Genomic DNA, 6824 nt, shown 5'->3' with positions numbered 1-6824 from the left:
TATTAGGTTCTACTTTAACTTGTTCAGGAGGTGTATAAGTTCTAATATTGCTTTTACGAACCACAGATGAAGCTTTAGCATGATCCTTTATTCTAACAGGGAAAGGTGGTTTCTCAACATAAGAAGTAGGAACAATGGGATCATTATAAGTGACAGTCTTTTCTTTAACTTTAATAGGTGCAGCTACTTTTACTTCTATGGGAGGATGATATTTAAACCACTTCTCCTTAGGGAGATCAACATAAGTAGCAAAAGATTCACAGAAAGAAGCTACTATCTCAGAGTCAAGTCCATACTTAGTGCTAAACTTATGGAAAATATCGGTATCCATAAAAGATCTAACACAATCAAACTTAGGTGTCATACCTACTCCTTACCTTCGTCGAGATCCCAATCTTCAGAGTTGCGTTTAATTCTATCCAATAAATTCCATTTCAATTCAATAGTCTTCATCATAAAAGAGCCAGCACAAGAAGTATCAAGCATGGATTGATTATTATGAGAAAGTCAAGCATAAATTTTTTGAAGAATTATTTCTCTTGAGAGCTCATGATTGGGGCATGAATATAACATTGATTTAAGCCTCCCCCAAGCTTGAGCGATGCTTTCTCCTTCGCGAGGCCAAAAATTATATATATAATTGCGATCACGATGAACAAGATGCATAGGGTAATACTTTTGATGAAATTCCAATTTCAATCTTCTATAGTTCCATGATCTCGTATCATCACATAGCCTATACCATGTCAATGCGTCTCCCTTCAAAGATAAAGGGAAGACCTTCTTCTTAGCAACATCATCGGGCATACCTGCAAGCTTAAATAATCCACAAACTTCATCCACATATATTAAGTGCTCATCAGGATGCTTTGTTCCATCTCCTGTAAAAGGATTAGCTAGCAGTTTTTCTATCATACCCGAAGGAAATTCAAAAGGAGATTAATTTTCAATAGGTTCAGTAGGTTGAGGAGAAACTCTTTGCTCTACTGGATGGGGTGAATATACCCCGAACAAGCCCCTCAGAGGATTACTTTCCATAGTAACAAGTGACAGTAAATTTCAGCACACTATATAAATTTTTCCTTACCAAATTCCACCTACCAAAGGCGCTTCACTCCTCGGCAACAACGCCAGAAAAGAGTCTTGATGACCCACAAGTATAGGGGATCTATCGTAGTCCTTTCGATAAGTAAGAGTGTCGAACCCAACGAGGAGCAGAAGGAAATGATAAGCGGTTTTCAGCAAGGTATTCTCTGCAAGTACTGAAATAAGTGGTAACAGATAGTTTTGTGATAAGATAATTTGTAACGAGAAACAAGTAACAAAAGTAAATAAGGTGCATCAATATGGCCCAATCCTTTTTGTAGCAAAGGACAAGACTGGACAAACTCTTATATAAGGAAAAGCGCTCCCGAGGACACATGGGAATATCGTCAAGCTAGTTTTCATCACGTTCATATGATTCGCGTTCGGTACTTTGATAATTTGATATGTGGGTGAACCGGTGCTTGGGTGCTGTTCTTAATTGAACGAGTATCCCACTTATGATTAACCTCTATTGCAAGCATTCGCAACTACAACAAAAGTATTAAGGTAAACCTAACCATAGTATGAAACAAGTGGATCCAAATCAGCCCCTTACGAAGCAACGCATAAACTAGGGTTTAAGCTTCTGTCACTCTAGCAACCCGTCATCTACTTATTACTTCTCAATGCCTATCTCTAGGCCCAAATAATGGTGAAGTGTTATGTAATCGACGTTCACATAACACCACTAGAGGCTAGACAACATACATCTCATCAAAATATCGAACAAATACCAAATTCACATGACTACTAATAGCAAGACTTCTCCCTTGTCCTTAGGAACAAACGTAACTACTCACAAAGCATATTCATGTTCATAATCAGAGGGGTAATAATATGCATATAGGATCTGAACATACGATCTTCCACCAAATAAACCAACTAGCATCAACTACAAGGAGTAATCAACACTACTAGCAACCTACTAGCACCAATCCCAGACTTGGAGAGAAGAATTGGATACAAGACATGAACTAGGGTTTTGAGATGAGATGGTGCTGGTGAAGATGTTGATGGAGATTGCCCTCTCCCGATGAGAGGAGCGTTGGTGATGACGATGGCGATGATTTCCCCCTCCCGGAGGGAAGTGTCCCCAGCAGAAGAACTCTGCCGGAGCCCTAGATTGGTTCTGCCAAGGTTCCACCTCGTGGCAGCGGAGTCTCGTCCCGAAAGGTTGCTTCTGGTTTTTTCTTGACGAAAGGCTTCATATAGCAGAAGATAGGCATCGGAGAGCCATCAGGGGCCCACGAGGTAGGGGGCGCCCCCCACCCTCGTGGACAGGGTGTGGGCCCCCCGGCCTTCATCTTTGGCGAGGATTTTTTATTATTTATTGTAAGTCATTCCGTGGAGTTTCAAGACTTTTGAAGTTGTGCAGAATAGGTCTCTAATATTTGCTCCTTTTCCAGCCCAGAATTCCAACTACCGGCATTCTCCCTCCTTATGTAAACCTTGTAAAATAAGAGAGAATAGCCATAAGTATTGTGACATAATGTGAAGTAACAGCCCATAATGCAATAAAATATCGATATAAAAGCATGATGCAAAATGGACGTATCAAGTAGCCCCGTACAGAGCATTGTAGACATAGAGAATTTGCAAAACACATACGTCTATGATTGTGGTAGACCCGCTAACTAAACTTCTCTCACAAGCAAAATATGATCACTCTTCAAGAGTTAATCACATAGCAATGTGAACTAGATTATTGACTCTAGTAAACCCTTTGGGTATTAGACACATGGAGATGTGAACCAATCACATAAAGATGTGAACTATTGGTGTTAAATCACATGACGATGTGAACTAGATTATTGACTCTAGTGCAAGTGGGAGACTGAAGGAAATATGCCCTATAGGCAATAATAAAGTTGTTATTTATATTTCCTTATATCATGATAAATGTTTATTATTCATGCTAGAATTGTATTAACCGCAAACTTAGTACATGTTTGAATACATAGACAAAACAGAGTGTCCCTAGTATGCCTCTACTTGACTAGCTCGTTAATCAAAGATGGTTAAGTTTCGTAACCATAGACATGTGTTGTCATTTGATGAACGAGATCACATCATTAGAGAATGATGTGATGGACAAGACCCATCCGTTAGCTTAGCATAAATGATCGTTTAGTTTTATTGCAGTTGCTTTCATCATGACTTATACATGTTCCTATGACTATGAGAATATGCAACTCCCGAATACCGGAGGAGCACTTAGTGTGCTATCAAACGTCACAATGTAACTGGGTGATTATAAATATGCTCTACAGGTGTCTCCGATGGTGTTTGTTGAGTTGGCATAGATCGAGATTAAGATTTATCACTCTGTGTATCGGAGAGGTATCTCTGGGCCCTCTCGATAATGCTCATCACTATAAGCCTTGCAAGTAATGTGACTAATGAGTTAGTGGCGAGATGAAGCATTACAGAACGAGTAAAGAGACTTGCCGGTAACGAGATTGAACTAGATATGATGATACCAACGATCGAATCTCGGGCAAGTAACATACCAATGACAAAGGGAACAACGTATGTTGTTATGCGGTTTGACCGATAAAGATCTTAGTAGAATATGTAGGAGCCAATATGAGCATCCAGGTTCCTCTATTATTTATTGACCGGAGATGTGTCTCGGTCATGTCTACATAGTTCTCGAACCCGTAGGGTCCGCATGCTTAATGTGCGATGACGATTGGTATTATGAGTTTATGTGTTTTGATGTACCAAAGGTTGTTCGGAGTTCTAGATGAGATCACGGACATGACGAGGAGTCTCAAAATGGTCGAGACGTAAAGATCGATACATTGGAAGGCTATATTCGGACATCGGAAAGGTTCTGAGTGGTTCGGGTATTTTTCGGAGTACCGGAGAGTTATGGGAATTCGCCGGGGGAAGTAGTGGGCCTTAATGGGCCATACGGGAAAGGAGAAAGGGGCCTCAGGGGGTGCCCGCGTGCCCCCCTCTCTTTCCTTCTCCCTCTCCTACTCCTTTCCTCTCTCCCCTCTTGAAAAAGGAAGGGGACTCCAACTAGGATTGGGAATCCTAGTTGGACTCCCCCTATAGGTGCGCCGCTCCTAGGCCGGCCTCCTCTTCCCCCTCCTTTATATACGTGGGCAAGGGGGCACCCCAAAGACACACAAGTTGATTTCTTAGCCGTGTGCGGTGCCCCTCCATAGATTTCCACCTCGGTCATATTGTCGTAGTGCTTAGGCGAAGCCCTGCGTCGGTAACTTCATCATCACCGTCACCACGTCGTCGTGCTGACGAAACTCTCCCTCGGCCTCAGCTGGATCTAGAGTTCGAGGGATGTCACCGAGCTGAACGTGTGCAGATCGCGGAGGTGCCGTGCGTTCGGTACTTGATCGGTTGGATCGCAAAGATGTTCGACTACATCAACCACGTTACTTAACGCTTCCGTTTTCGGTCTACGAGGGTACGTGGACACACTCTCCCCGCTCGTTGATATGCTTCTCCTAGATAGATCTTGCGTGATCGTAGGAATTTTTTTGAATAGTACATTCCCCAACATATATGTGGGGAGGGGGGTGCCTAGAACACACAACATCAATTGTTAGCCGTGTGCGGCGCCCCCTCTCCACAGTTTACACCCCCAGTCATATTCTCGCGGTGCTTAGACGAAGCCATGCGCGGATCACTTCACTATCACCGTCACCACGCCGTCGTGCTGAGGGAACTCATCTACTTCCTTGACACCTTGCTGGATCAAGAGGATGAGGGACGCTATCGAGCTGAACGTGTGCAGAACTCGGAGGTGTTCTACGTTCGGTGTTTGATCGGTCGAATCTAGAAAAAGTTCGACTACATCAACCGCGTTGTCAAGATGCTTCCGCTTTTGGTCTACGAAGGTACGTAGACACACTTTCCCCCTCGTTGCTATGCATCTCCTAGATAGATCTTGTGTGAGCATAGGATTTTTTTAAAAAATTGCATGCTACGTTTCCCAACATAAAGGAGATTTGGTGCCAATATTTTGGTACTTATTCATTGCTGAACTCCAGTTGTTTAAGCTCAACTTCAAGACAACCACTCTACTCTACTTCCTTAGAAGGAAGAGGTTGTGCAGATTGAATAATTCCGTCCTATGTGTTTACTCATTGTAATCTTCCAAAAAAAACTACCAAACTGGGTACAAATAGACCAATGGCCATTGTTCATCCTACTCGGTCTGCTTTCATGCCTGGACGTCATATCCTGGAGGAGGTGGTTGTCCTGGATGCAACGGTCCATGAGCTTCACTTGATGAAACTCGGTGGAGTTATCTTTGAAGTGAACTTTGAAAAAGGCTATGGTAAACTTAAGTGGCCTTTCTTACAATAAGTTCTAAAAATGAATGGTTTTGACCCTGCTTGGCGACAACATGTTCGTTCCTTTGTTCAGGTTGACATTGTGGGGACGAGTGAATGATTATACGAGGCACTAGTTCCAGACCATGAAAGGATTGGACATGAGTAAGACAGTTAATATGAAACCTGTCCTACGCCTTTGCGAGCAATTGTTCGGGCTTAAAATAAACTTCCACAAATGCCGAATATTCTACTTTTGGTGCGCCAAAGAGGAAGAAAATCAGTATAAACAAGTGTTCGGTTGTGAGATTGGTAATAAGTTCCCGTTCACCTATCCCGGGATACCAATTCACTATCGTAAACCTACAGATAAAGAGTGGAAGGGTATAAAGCACATGTTTGCAAAGAAGCTCAGTTGTTGGAAATGTAAACTAATGTATTATAGTGGACGGTCGGTACTTGTTAATTTGTTGCTCACGAGTCTATATATGTTCATGCTTTCGTTCTTTGATGCACCGAAAGGGTGTGGATAAGACTAGATCTTCACAAGGCCAAATTCTTTTGGTAGACTGATAAACAATAAGAACAATTGTGAAGAACAAAAACATGAAAATAACGGAGGAAGAAATGCATAACGGAACACATAATGTGTATCATGCTGCAGCAAAGGCCAGCTCCATCGGCAAAAAAAGTGTGCTACAAGATTTAGTGCCGCCCTCCACCAAATGCTATACAAGTTATAGCGTACTATATTTAAAAATTGAGACATAAAAATGTCAAATAAAAAAAGTTAAGGCCTTTCATATTTTGCAAGGAGAGGGGGCACTCCAAATTAAACAGAGAAGCATACGAGAGCTAGGTTCAGGGCAAGTACACTCATAATTTGCAAGGAAAGAGAATACCCCTAATTAAACAGAGAAAAATCAGTGCCTGACTTACCGGCACCGGTGGTGTGGTTGACTTCAGCATTGTTTTGCTGGAGTTGGAGGCGTGGCCGACACAGCTACTTGGAGGGGGGATGTAAAGAAGCTGTTGCAGCTCACGAACTGCCACCACTGCCTTGGCTCACGAGTCACGAACGTCCCCATCATCTCTGCCCTCGGTCGCGAGCTGATGAGAAATTTGTGACGAGTTGGCTAGGTTAGGGTGTATGCGTTGGGTTTGCGTCTAAGAGAGACTGAGTTAGAGTTGGACCGATGCGATGTCTGATGGGCTGTTGTGTGATACTCTCTTCATCCGAAAAAATTTGTCTGTCAAATAGATGTATCTAGCACTAAGAAAAAAGCTTTGAACAAGTCTTTCCGGAAGGAGGAAGCACACGCTAAAACACTACAACTTTATTTCCTTTAACGTCAAAATAGTATGCTATAGCGCGAGCAAGCAAATTAGGTAAAACGTAACGTGACCCTCCCAGATTATCTGCTATGGCAAGCT

This window comes from Triticum urartu, chromosome 6, assembly GCF_003073215.2.
Source record: "Triticum urartu cultivar G1812 chromosome 6, Tu2.1, whole genome shotgun sequence".
NCBI classification, from domain to species: Eukaryota; Viridiplantae; Streptophyta; class Magnoliopsida; order Poales; family Poaceae; genus Triticum; species Triticum urartu.
The sequence above is the reverse complement of the archived record's forward strand: the minus strand, read 5'-3'. Positions refer to the sequence as shown.